The sequence below is a fragment of the Euphorbia lathyris genome, chromosome 9, assembly GCF_963576675.1.
Source record: "Euphorbia lathyris chromosome 9, ddEupLath1.1, whole genome shotgun sequence".
Lineage (NCBI taxonomy): Eukaryota > Viridiplantae > Streptophyta > Magnoliopsida > Malpighiales > Euphorbiaceae > Euphorbia > Euphorbia lathyris.
In genome coordinates this window covers 16197763-16212569 of record NC_088918.1, presented here as the reverse complement: position 1 = coordinate 16212569, position 14807 = coordinate 16197763, and the positions used below count along the sequence as shown (strand labels likewise).

The following is a 14807-nucleotide window of genomic DNA, read 5'->3' as shown; positions in this document are numbered from 1 at the left end:
ATTAAAATTGCCCACGTGGCACATGTAAAATTATCAACAATAGTAAGAAAGTATTCTGCGCCAGTTAGAGAAGCAAATTTATATGGTCCCCATAGATCAATGTGTAACAGCTCAAATGAAGCAGTAGTAGAAATAGAGATACAAGAAAATGAGATACGATGTTGTTTTGCCAAAGGGCATATAGAACAAGAAAAAATATCTGATATAATAGAAACACGTTGTAACTGAAGCATGTTCTAAACGTTAGTGCCATAAATCGGCAATATGTGAATGAGTTACAACATTAGTAGTAATATTGCTAGAAAATTGTTCTAAAATAGTATGAGTAAAAGAATGAGATGTAAGATAGTAGAGCCTTCCATGGAAAAATCCAACAGCAAGAAGGCGATTAGTAAGTGGGTCCTGAAATAAGCAAACATTGGAGAAAAATTTAATCACCAATTGGGAATCATGCATTAATCTGCCAAAAATTATGTGTAAAAGTAGGAATGTGAAGCACATTGTGTAGTGTAAAATGAGGTCAAATAGTAACTGAACCAACATGTTTGATAACACTTTTGGAGGCATCAGGCAAATATACCAAGTTATTGGAATTAACAGATTTGTAGTGAGTAAATTGAGTAAGATGACTACTCATATGGGAAGTAGCTATCGTATCAATAATCCAATGAGGAAAATCAGAAGTAAACACCGATGAAGTGAAAGAACTAGTTTTCGTAATTGCATTAAAAATAGAAGGAGAATGGAGAATACCTGCAAAACCAGAGAAATTGGAAAGAGGTGTAAGGGATGAAGAAGGACCATCATCACCATAGTTCATTTTTCCTTTGCTTTTCATAACCTTCTGAACTTCATTTTGAACAAGTTGTGCAAAACCAAGAGGCATAGCAAAGTTTACAGAAGTATGATTATCCTTATTCTCATAAACTTCCGAATCTGAAAATCCATAGGTGTGTCAGTTGAATAAGAAACACAATTAGCCTTTGGTTTAGAGGATTTAGCTTTCTTTTTCTTAAAATACAGAAACCACTCCGGGTAACCATAGAGTTTGAAGCAAGTATCCTTCTCATGGCCGGGTTGATTACAATGAGTGCAAACACGATCAGCTTTGTTATTTAAATCTCGCTTCTGTCCACGAGTAGAAGTGGAGGATGAAGAACAACATGTTGGTCCCGTATAACGTGACAATGTTAGTTCCAAGGGGGGAGGATAGGAACTATTTAAAATTTTGTTCGTTAAGGCTGACTTCTTTTCTTTGAGAAAAGGTTTACACAACGGCGCTAAGTAGTTTTAAGACACAAGCTTAGTCAACTGGTGACTAAGTCTGCTTCTTTCCTTGAGTCAGGAGATAGCACTTAAGTCTATTCCTGAACTCAGCTTCTTATTGCACTCAACTCAGCGTGAGTTCGTTACTTAGTCAGTTTTATAGCAAGCAATATATAAAGGAGTTTAAAGGTTAGAAATATGTTACTCAGCAGACATATCCTGGTTCGGCCTCTCCGCCTACGTCCAGTCCCCAGAACTCGTTCCGAGCTTTTTGAATCCTCTACTGAGCTCTTTAAAGGTAGAGCACGAAACCTTTTACAACAGAAGCTGAGTATACAAGAGTACCTTCCTCTATTCCTCTACTCACTCCTATACCTACCGCTGAGTACTATAACCAAGTACTCAGCTTCTCCTTTCTATTCTTCTAGAAATGACAAGTGTTTGTCCTAAACAACAATTGCTAAGACACCTTAGATGAATGAAATCACTCTAGACTTTTACACAATGATCGGAATTGGTGTAAGATTTGTTTTGCTTTTCTCACAGAACTTCAAGTATGAATTTGGTCAGCGTTTCGACTTGATTGAAGATCTGCATCGAATGAAGCATTTGAAAGGCCTATTTATAGTGACACTTCATGCACCGGTGATTTCGAATTTCGAAATAACCGTTGGAGGCTAACGACTTCCTGTCGCTTTCACTAAGGACGTGCTCAGTGTCGTTGGCCAATGAGATTATTGTATCTTCTGTCTACGGCAGTGCTCAGCAGCTTTTCGTCAGATGAACAGAATGTTTCGCCATTTATAGTAAAGTCTTCCAGACAGCTTACTGCGTCTTCTGAGCTTTACCCAAAGTAGAAATACTTTGTCTCTAAGTTGGTTCTGTTCTGCCGCTGACTTGTACTTCTTGTCGTTCAACTCAGCAGCTTCATCTTGAAGCAATTGATAGAAGGCTTATCGATCCTTCTTCATGCTGAGCTAGTGCTTTGCTTAGAACGACTGCATTTTGTCTTCTTGGGCCGTGAGGTCTTGATCTGTTGACTTGGGCTTGACTTCCTCTTATGGGCCTTTAGGCTTTTTATCTTAATGTTTTATAAATCAAATTAACTCAACATTGAACAAACACATTAGTGTGAATAAATCAAAACATTTAAATTTAATGTGTTAGAATATTTTTATCATTCACATAAATAATTTTGTCAAATCAAAATCATATGGAAAGGTGTTTCAACACAACAGACTTGTTACTAGAAGTGTGAGCAACAATATTTAATTGAGAAACATTAGAATATACCTCTTTTTGTTTTTCAACATTTTCAATCATAGAGTAAGCTTTGTGAATGTTCAGCAGTGGATCCAAAAGGAGAATCTGATGTCTCATATGTGAATACTCATCCTGAAGGCCCATGGGAAACTGAACTAAAAGGTCAACATTATAAGAGTCATATGCTTTCTTAGTAGAAAGACAAACACACATTTCAGAAGCTTCACAAGTACAGATAGAAAGAGGACACATGTATGCTAATTCATCCCACAACTGTTTCAGCTTAGTAAAATAAATTGCAACAGAAAGACTTCCTTGGCGGAAATCATTGATTTCACGTTTCAGTGATAAATGAGAGGTCCATTAGAATCTCCAAATCGATGTTCGAGCTCAGTCCAAAAAGCTCTAACAGAAGATGTAAACACAAAACCATCCACCAAGTCACGAGAAATTGAATTAAAAATCCACTAAATAACCATAGAATCGGCTCTTTTCCATTGTGGTTACTCGAGTGAGTTTCTAGCAGGAGTAAAATTATCATTGAGAACAAAGTTTAGTTTCTCTTTAGTGGAGAGTGCAAGCAGCATTGCTCTACTCCAAGTAATATAGTTTGTACCAGATAAGGGAGCCGTAGTAAGCTGAAAAGATTGAGAATAATCATCTTGAACAAAAGATGCATGTAAAGAATGTCGGACTAGTTTAAGTTTAGATAACTCACCAGGAACAAAGATTTTATCTTTCTCCTTAAGAACAGATGAGAGATCGGGGGTTTTTAACATGACCACCAGAAAGTGGCCTCTCGGAACCATCAGAACGAAGTTTCTCCGACAAAGGAGGTTGATGATGTGAAGAAGACGACCGACGTTGTGGAGTAGGAGATTGGTGCTTAAAAGAGAGTTTAGTTAACCGTAACTCCGGCGCAGGTGCATGCGACGGAGCGATTTCAGACGGCAATAGTGAGGAATCCGACGAGAGCTCGTCAACCTCAAAATCAACAAAGACATGATCGATAAAACCACCGGAATCCATAGTAGGTAAATGATCGAATGAGAAAAAAAAAAGACAAAAGAAATACACAGGGGGCTGATCGGAATAAACGGACAAAGCAAAAAAAACGCCGATCGTGAATTTCAGGGAAAAGAAATAAGAAGCACCAAAATATTAGTGAGAGAAAAGTGGTATCAATTGAAAATTTTCCAGAGAAGGAGAGCTCCATCAATGGAAATATTAGAGAGAGAAAAGTAGTATCAATTGCTATTTTTCAGAGAGAGATTCGTCTAATCATAAAAAGGAGATAAAGTGGGAGTTCAGAGAGAAAATTACCGGAAAACCAATTTTCTACTTTCCCAGGAGCGATAGTTTCGCAGGCATATGGGAGAAAGGGAAAATCGATTTCCCAGGCACAACAACTTTCCAGTCGTATGGGAGAAAGGGAAAACCGATTTCTCAGGCGTAATTAGAGGAAGATACAACCGAGTTGACGTGTGATGCAGGGAAGATAGTGGATATGATTTCGGTATAGTATAGGTATTAGAGTAAAATTACATGATAGGTCCACTAAAAGTAGTGAAACTCTAATAGAAGTGAGAAAGTAAAAAACTTTTGCTCTGATGGTTCTGAGAGGCCACTTTCTGGTGGTCATATTAAAACCTCTGACCTCTCATCTGTTTTTAAGGAGAAAGATAAAATTTATGTTCCTGGTAAGTTCTCTAAACTTAAATCAGTCCGACATTTCTTACATGCATCTTTTGTGCAAGACGATTATTCTCAATCTCTTCAGCTTACTACGGTTGATAATCTCGGGATTTGCCTTGTTACGACTCCCTTAACTGGTACGAACTATATTACTTGGAGTAGAGCAATGTTGCTTGCACTCTCCACTAAAGAGAAACTCAACTTTGTCCTCAATGATAATTTTACTCCTGCTAGAAACTCACCTAAGTAACCACAATGGAAAAGAGCTGATTCTATGGTTATTTCGTGGATTTTTAATTCAATTTCTCATGACTTGGTGGATGGTTTTGTGTTTACATCTTCTGCTAGAGCTCTTTGGAAGGAGCTCGAACATCGATTTGAAGGTTCTAATGGACCTCTCATCTATCAACTGAAACGTGAAATCAATGATTTCCGCCAAGGAAGTCTTTCTGTTGCAATTTATTTTACTAAGCTGAAATGGTTGTGGGATGAATTAGCATATGTGTCCTCTTTCTATCTGTACTTATGAAGCTTCTGAAATGTGCGTTTATCTTTTTGCTAAGAAAGCATATGACTCTTATAATGTTGACCTTTTAGTTCAGTTTCTCATGGGTCTCAGGGACGATTATTCACATGTGAGACATCAGATTCTCCTTTTGGATCCACTGCCTAACATTCACAAAGCTTACTCTATGATTCAAAATGTTGAAAAACAAAAAGTTGTATATTCTGATGTTTCACAGTTAGAGAATGCTGCTCACACTTCTAGTAACAAGTCTATTGTTCTTCCATCCTCCACTTCTACTCGTGGACAGAAACGAGATTCAAATAACAAAGCTGGTCATTTTTGCACTCATTGTAACAAACTCGGTCATGAGAAGGATATTTGCTTCAAACTCCATGGTTACCCGGAATAGTTTCAGGATTTTAAGAAAAAGAAAACTAAATCCTCTAAACCAAAAGCTAATTGTGTTTCTTATTCTACTGACACACCTATGGATTTTTCAGATTCAAAAATTTATGAGAAGAAAAATCATACTTCTGCAAACTTCTCCATACCTCCTGGTTTTGCACAACTTGTTCAAAATGAAGTTCAGAAGGTTATGAAAAGCAAAAGAAAAATGAACTATGGTAATGATGGTCCTTCTTCATCCCTTACACCTCTGTCCAATTTTTCTGGTTTTGTAGGTATTCTCCCTTCTCCTTATATTTTTAATGCAATTACGAACACTAGTTCTTTCACTTCATCAGTGTTTACTTCTAATTTTCCTTATTGGATTATTGATATAAGAGCTACTTCTCATATCTTACTCAATTTACTCACTACAAATCTGTTAATTCCAATAACTTGGTAAATTTGCTTGATGGCTCCAAAAGTGTTATCGAACATGTTGGTTCAGTTGCTATTGGACCTCATTTTACACTATAGAATGTGCTTCACATTCCTACTTTTACACATAATTTGTTATCTGTTGGCAGATTAATACATGATTCCAAATTGGTGATTAAATAGGGTTGTAAATGAGCTGAACGGCTCGGTGTTCGGCTCGATAAAAGCTCGATCATGTTTGACTCGATTTATAAACAGACCGAGCTTGAGCATGGCGAAACTCGATTCAAAAGCTTGTGAGCAGACTCGATTATAGGTTCATAAACAAGCTCATGAGAAAGCTCGGTTATAATGTTCATGAACACACTCGTGAGCAAGCTTGGTTCGATTATTATTTTAATAATAATATTTCTACATTTTTTCTTCTTCACTTCTTGGCTTCCAATTTGAGATTAAGGAAGAGAGTTAGAGGTGACAAAATATACATAGCCTAATTACACGACACACAATTTCAGTGTTAACATTTTGCTTATTAAGTAACATGTCATTTTCGAGTTGGTACGCAATTTTTTAAAGTGGGTTAAAGTTAACATGTTAATCCGAAAATGATACAAATATATAAAATTATTGTTATATTTCTCATATTCATTATAATTATTACTTGTAAATTCGATTCAAACCTCCTCATACATATTTCTATAGATCTCTCTACCATCATATTGCACTAACCTAATATGTACCACTTGCATTTCCCACCTATTTATAAAAAAAAAAAAACCCTTCCCACCTATTATTTTAAAACATTGAGAACTTGAAACTTTATTATTATTGTTTTTTAATTCACGGAGACGTTAGGTTATGCTTGTTTGAATCTTGTTTTTGTGGTTGTTTCCTTTTGTTGTTTTACTTTACTCCAAACTATAATGTGTTTGGTTAGAATTAAAAAATAAAATAACTATTTTGAAAGAAAAATCAACAATGTCTAATGGTCACTAATGTTTGGAGGTATTTCAGTGAACTTCATTTTATTTCTATAAATTCACTGTACTTTTATTTTTATTTCATTAAAATCATTTCAGCAAATGAAGACAGAAAAGTCACTGTATCTTTTACATTAGACATGACAACTATATATATATATATATATATATATATATATATATATATATATATTGTTTGAATCTGCAACTGCCAGCCAAAAAAAATTTACTCCCTCCGTTTCATAATAATTGTCGTTTTGAGGAACAAATTTTGTTTCAAATTATTTGACGTTTTACACTTTTCAATGAGCATTAAATGTGGTTTTTCCAACTTTGTCCTCATATAATAAAAGGAAAAAAATTTGTAGAGAAATTTTGAGCATTAATTGCAAGAGGGTAATAAGGTAATGTTTAACTACTTTTTAGGTTAATTAATGAGTTTCTTAATATTTGTGTAGAAACCTTAAAATACAATTAAAATGAAACAGAGAGAGTAATTTTTAGTTTTTTTTGCTGTCATGCGGTAGACACTTTATTATCATGTGATACATAAAAAGTATACTTTTTTTCAATGAGGTTTGTGATTTTTTCTGTCAGAAAAGGTTAGAATGACTTTATTGAAATAAAAAATTGACTTTATTGAAAGAAAATAAAATTCAATTTGGACTTTTTGAAACAAAAACTAAATTGAGTGACCATTATAATGTAGGCTAACAACAGAAAAAAGTGTAAACAACAATAGCGAAACTAAACATATCCCGCGCACTTTGAACCTTATGTTTCTTTCAGAATCTCCTTCCTATCCTTCTTGACGGATTGGTTGAAACCGTTAGTTTAATCATACATGAAATAATTAAAAATGTAAACAGTGAAAAAGTGAGGTTGGTACCAACATTTTAGGATTGGATAAGATTCATCACTTGTTTATTTAAAGATGATCTGTTTCATTGGGTGGCCCAATTCTTTTTTTCTGACTTCAATTATAAGCTAATTTGGTCATATCTTCTGAGTTTTGTTAGACACATTTGTTGTCTCTGAAATTGGTTCAAAACTTCAATTGTTTGTTACTCTGAACTTTTAAAAGTTTCAAATAACCTTCTATGCTTGTCTAGTAACATTCAATAACGGCGTATTCCTGCCAACTTTTATTCAATAATCTCCTATTCTTCACCAATTGTATTGAATGCAATTATACAAAAATAAGAGATCATTTGAAACTTTAAGCAGCCAGTTGAAGTTGTGGGTCAAGTATAGGATCATCAGTTCTGTAATACAATCCGAATTACCGGGCTTCCTTTCGCATTTCTTTCTATTAGGTTACACTTCTCTTATTCTATTTCTTTCTTAGCAGTTGATTCTCGATATGAAAGCAATAAAGATAAGATATAGTTTGTGTACCGCTTCGCGAGTAGCCAGTTGAAGTTGTGGGTCAAGTATAGGATCCAACAGATGTATTAACCCTTTTTTTCCTATAACTTCTGACTTTTATGATGCAAACTAAATATGATGGAAAAGAAAGAGAACTTACAGCATAAGTTGCCCAAAAACCTCCATTGAGGAAGAGGAAAGAAGAGAGCAAGAAAGAAAGGCATTTACTCAACCGTCTTAGTCTTTATCAATAATCTCTGTTAAACACAGATAGATAGAACAAACATGTTAATAGAAAAACAAAAGCTATTATTTAAGATCAAATAATAAAGGGGAAAAGCATCTTCAAGCCCTGATCTTTTTTACAGGAGTCTGAATTATATTCTTCACAGTTCAAAATAAGGTTTTTAGTCATAAAAAACTGATTTCAAACTGTTAAAAATGCAAGTTTGGAAAGCAAATGAAATAAACAACGCCCGAGTTGTGTGTTCAACTTATGCAATTATAATTGATCAAGGACTCAATTTATCAAATTGAAAGATCAATAGCTTAATCAAACAATAATAAAAAAAGATAAAGGGTTTTTTTTCCAACAATAAACATACAAATGGTTAATGCAGCACATAAAATCCCAACAACACTATATATACTGTTATATATGGATGCCCATCATAAATCTCTGTTGTCCAAAATGTCTTTCTGAAAAAAAAAAAAAAAATAGTATATTATTCACTATTATGTCTACTTTAGTATAATATCAGTAAACTGCATAATCATTAATTAGCTTTTGTTAAATTATTAATTAGCTTTTGTTAAATTATGAGGCTAATAATAGACATGAATGGATCCCATGAGAGTTGGTTGAGCACAGAAGGGAGCTATAGGGATCAAAAGCAGAAGACTCAAAAAATGTGTGGCTGGAAACAATCACAATAGGGTTTTTGATATACAATAATTAGTACCGTCAATTTCTTACACGATAACACAATTTACAAATATAATTCACTTGACAAGACCCATTTGACACGATGTTATTATATATGGAATATAAAGATCATACAACACAGTTACGAGAACATGTTTTGACACCCCTAACGATAATCAGTTTACGCATACTGTATTACAATTCGCAAATCCTTACATGTTTCACTCTTACTAATGAATCAAAGAACAGTCAGATTTTGGGCTAATCTGTGCTGAAAATTATAGCTCATTTGAGCAGAGAATTTACTTTTGGACTAAGTAATTCATCAATACAAATTTGAGCTAGCTAATTTGCATCTTAATCCATTTTGGTTGGTTTTTCACAGGCTATGCATAAGAGAAAAGCTGAAAAGGAGCAATGAGGTCTACTCTAGCACCATTTAACCATCTATGAAAAAAGTGGCATTTTCATATTTAGAGAATTTCATCCAAAGTCCAAGTGAAAGGGTAAAATGCACCTAATGGTCCCTCAACTTTGGGATACTAATATGATGACCACGGAACTTCATATCCGATATAAAAGTCCCTAAGCTTTGATTTATATACTAACATAAAATTCCAAATGATTGTTAACTAAGATAAATATCGGTTGACCATGTAAAATGCCGAATAAATTACACTCTTTTACTGGCATAATGATCCCTCAATTTTGAAATTATGTTAACATAACCCTTCAAGGAGCGTGATTTATAAAATTTCACATGGTCCACTGATATTTATCACTGGTCAGCCATCATTTGGAATTTTATGTTAGTATACATCAAATTTTGGGTATATCCGATTATGAAGTTCAGGGGGTCATCATTTTAGTAGTACCAAAGTTGAGGGACCATAGGTGCATTTTACCCAAAAGTCAGAACAATTAACCATTCAAGAATTTCACTAATGAAGCTAATCCATTGAAGAAACACATTTTCATTCGTTAATGGAGCTAATTAATCCAACAAAACAAGCACCGTAATTAAGAATTTCCTAATTCTACAAAGAAGATACATAAGGGTTTCATATGATCTAATATTGCAGACTCGATGATTCTATCTTATCTCCACAATGATATAATCACACACACATACTTCTACAAACAGAAAATCCCCAGTCTGATGCAGTCCCAACAAAGAAATAAAGCTCAATTTCATTGGATTAATGAACCTAATTAATCCAACAAACCATAATTAAGAATTTCCCCAATTTTACAAAGAAGATACAAAAAGGTTCCACTCATCTAATATTGCAGACTCGATGATTTCCTCTCATCTTCACAATGATAATCACATCCACATTGAAGACTCACTTGAAAATCATGAACAGAAAATCCCCAATCAGCTGCACTCCCAACAAAGAAATAAAGCTCAATTTCATTGGATTAATGAAGCTAATCAATCCAACAACCCATAATTAAGAAATTCCCCAATTCCATTTCATCTAATCTAATATTGCAGACTCGATGATTTTCTCTCATCTCCACAATGATACCCGCAGCCACATTGAGGACTCACTTTAAATTTACGAGCAGGAAAACTCCAACGTGCTTCAGTTCCAATTTCCACATAGAAATAAAGCAGATCCTCAATCCTCGAAACCTCAATGATATCAAGCCAACCAAGCAGCAAATTCACACTAACACCTTCACAGCTAGAAATCCGCCCTTTAGAAAGGTAACCTTTGACGGTAGACTCATACCTTAACTGATAAGGTCCATAAAAATTGAAAGTGCATTGATCTTTCCAGAAGACAGAAAACTTACCTGTAGATTCGTCCATCTCATAGCCGATCACTCCTTGTGGGAGAATCCCTACCGGGAAATCATAGCTGGAAAGAAGCTCATAAGCTGTTTGATTATTTTCCTGAGAGAAAATCCCTCTTGCTGATGAAAATATGAGAATTAAACAAACACTGTGACGGACTAGATAATGCATCGCTCTTTGAGCCTGGACGAAATTTCAGTTGTTGATTCTTCTTTTTTCCTGTAATCTAAAAGAAAGCAGTTTTTTACGAGAAAAGAAAAGAAGAAGAAGAACGCTAGATTGCTAGGCGAAGGCTTGAAGGGCAGCTTTATATTTGCTGAGTTTGATGAGCTTTGTGGCAACTTTGCCAATTATTTCACTATACTGCACGTTTTGTATTATCAATTATTTCAATTCACTATCAGTAATTTATTATAATTATTTTTATATTATTTATTATAATTATTTTTATATTATTTATTATAATTTATATTTTAACATTATTTATATATAATTCATCATCATTTGTTATAATTATAATTATTTATATATAATTTAATATTTTTTATATATAATTCATCATTATTTATTATAATTATAATTATTTATAATTTATTATATATATAATTTATCATTTTTTATTATATTTATAAATATTTATATATAATTTATTATTATTTATTACAATTATAATTATTTGAAACAATTTTTATTATTTTTTTTTTAAAGAAAAGACCATGCATTAAATAGAATCAAAATACATGCAGTCATGAGCAAGTTCATGGGCAACACTATTCGCAAGCATACTGACATCATTAAACGAATGAATCAATCTATTACAATCATCAAGAACAAGGTCGTAATAAGACCTGAAGGCATGTTGATTAAGATCTAAAACCACCTCCTCTGCATCAATTTTGCCCGAATGCTCATAGCTTCCCCTACAAGAGGCAAGAAATCACCCCGCACAAGTTTGGAAAAAAGATCCACAAAACTTGTCGTTGCACCATCCCTAAACCCAGCAGACCTGACCCCGAGATAATAGAGGCATTCACATTCAGTTTAAAGCGAACTGGAGGAGGCCGTAACCAACGAATCGCACCCCGAGCAGACCGTGCCCCACCTGGAACAACCTAGGCACAAACATTCATCCCCTTTGATTGAGCATCCTCTCACTCCTTCAACACAATGCACGCTACACGAAAACAAACATCTGCAGAATTCCTTGAATTATTCCAAATAGAATTGTTTTTATTCAGCCACATATTCCACAAAACCATAGCCCACAAACAACAATTCTCATCACTAAAGATCGCAAGAATGAATTCCAACCAATCTTTAAAGCAAAGAAAATCGTCACCTAACACTCTACCCAAATCAAACGCGTTCCAAAAAGACTGAGTGTGAATGCGATCTCTAAACACATATAAAATAGACTCAAAATCTAAATTACAGATAGCACAAACAGGATTGACAACCACACGTTTCTCCGTAAGCACAACAGGTGTAGGCAAAACATTTCTACAAGCACGGCAAAGCATATTACGCACCTTAAGGGGAACTTTCAAGCTCCACACCACATCTTCTTCCACATACTATTATTGAGGAGGGATAAAGCGGAGGAAGGCAATTGAAGCTCGAGGGAGCAGAAATTTAGATATTGAGGCTCGCAATCGAAAATGGAGGTCAGATCGGATGAGAATGCGATTTGTCGCAACAAGAAATTAGTATTACTACATCTTACATGAATAATATGAAATTTATTAGATCTGGAGTAATTAATGAAGAGAGTGAGCTTGATGAGATGAGTCGTCAAGGATCTCACGAAGAGGGTGATCTCAGTGGTAAGATTTTGGAGATGGCGAAAAAGGAGGTGGTGAAAGGGGAGGAAGACAGATGGAGCTTCGCGATTTGTTGCAACAAGAGAAGAGGTATTGTCTCAGCCTTTTGAAGTTGTCCTAGAAAATTTCTCATGGAGAATTTGAATTTCACTCTCTTTTATGATTAGTTCATTCCTTACTTTTAAGGATTATTGTATCCTTTTATAATCTAGCTTAGACAAGTCTTTGACATCAGTAGGTTTAGTATCCACCCAGTTATTTTCATTGCAATATACAGCTTATTGTTTTTATGATTAGTTCATTCCTTACCTTTAAGGATTATTGTATCCTTTTATAATCTAGCTTAGACAAGTATTTGACATTAGTAGGTTTAGTATCCACCCAGTTATTTTCATTGCAATATACAGATTCCTTATTGTTTTTATGATTAATTCATTGCTAACTTTTAAGGATTATTGTATCCTTTTATAATCTAGCTTAGACAAGTCTTTGACATCATTAGGTTTAGTATCCACCCACTTATTTCCATTGCAATATACAGATTCCTTATTGTTCTCTAGCTTAATGTGCTACATGTTGCATTTTATACATGATGCAACAATGATGATCAACTAAAACTTGATTTCGCCTACAAGTTGTTTGATAAAATACTTGATAAGAAAAATTGGTGTTAAATCATGTCATCTGCGTAATTATATATGTCAATGTTTATCATATTTGCGTTAGTTAATCCGTTTGTTTCATTTGATATTCTATTAAAACATGTTTTAGGTTCAAAATTGTAGTCTTTTCCTTTTTGTTAATATTTAAATTTTTTTGAGCCTATTGACCGATAAATTAAGTTTAAAATATAATATATAGCCAATCTACAACGATCACTTACCCTCTCAATCTGAGCTTTTCCAAGAAGAAAGTGCAGTTCTCTCTCTGCCATTTCAGTAGTTTATTTATCTCTTTCTTACTTCTCTGCAATTCTGTAGTTTCTTTCTCTTCTTTCCTTATATCCAATATCTCCCTTTTTCCATTATCACAAACTTCATTTCCCCTCCTTTTAGTTAATCATCATTGTTGAATCAGGTATAAAATGCAATGTGTAGCGTATTAAGCTGGAGAACAATAAGGAATTTGTATATTGGAATGACAATAACTGAGTGGATACTAAACCTGTCACAACCGTGCCCAAAAGTGTCAATCTTTATATCCCGTATAGATTATAATATATAGAGTATTAATTTTTTTTTTGGTAAGAAAGGAAAGGAAAAAACAAAACCAACAAAAAACCTACACCGGGATCAGTCTAGGAAGGCTGACTCCAATCCTATCATCTAGGATAAATATATTATTGTATTTAATTTAATATTTTTAGGTGTAAATTAAAAGTTTTGGATAAGTTTAAAAAATAATATAAATTATAAGTACTAAATTCTATATTTTCTAATTAGATCACATCATTTTTATAAGGATCAAAACTTAAACTATTATTTGAACTTATTTAAAGAATATTATTATTAGATGGGATGTGATGAATGGAGATAATAAAAATAAATAAAATATATATATATAAATAAAGAAAAAAAAACGTGTCATTTGACCCGTGCGATGCACGGATTCATCTTACCGTATAAATATTAACAAAAATATAATCTAATAATTACAATTAATGATATAAAGGTGCTATATAAATTAAATATTATTATTTTATTTTCACATTTACTTTAAATAATCTTTTTTATAGATAAATATAATAATATAATTAAAATTAATATATTATATATTATATTATGTTTTTTATCAGTAAAAAAGGAGGAAGTGACACCGTAAAAAAGGAGGAAGTGACACCTTAGCTCCATCGTTACTATTTTATATTATATATAGATATTTAAAGGTGGCAAATCTTTATCCATGTGTCTTATTTCTTTTGATACATGTATCAATACTTTATTAATTGCATTCTTTTCTTATTTTATATATAAATGGAGCAATAAACAAAGGGAGAAAATAGTTTTTGGTTTAATCTTTAAGTGAGTTTGAATTAAAAGCCTATAGTTGAGAGTAAAGAGAGAACTAAATATACTAAATGAAGAGAAACAAGTTAAAAATAATTGAAGACAAATTGGTATTAAAAGACTTGAGATCGTGTCTCTATCTGATGCTGTCATCGGTTCGAAGTCTGTCTGATGCTATCGTCGATTCGAAGTCTGTCTGATGCTATCGTGGGTTTGAAATAGCTATTTCAGTACAATCACTAATCATAATAGTCCGGTATGAATATTTGATGTGTTACATATATAATTTTGAGTAAGTCCGGCAGGTTTATGAATTTTTATTAATAAAAAAAAATATAAAAAATTTAGAC

General features: G+C 33.4%; 1 long non-coding RNA gene across 1 annotated transcript; it reads right to left on the bottom strand.

The window, feature by feature from the left end:
• Positions 1–218: 218 nt before the first annotated feature.
• Positions 219–10960, bottom strand: LOC136205692 (uncharacterized). Its single transcript, XR_010676053.1, has 3 exons — positions 8508–10960; positions 8063–8159; positions 219–402 (listed from the first exon to the last, which is right to left on the bottom strand). It is a non-coding gene; the product is annotated as an uncharacterized lncRNA (long non-coding RNA).
• Positions 10961–14807: the final 3847 nt, after the last annotated feature.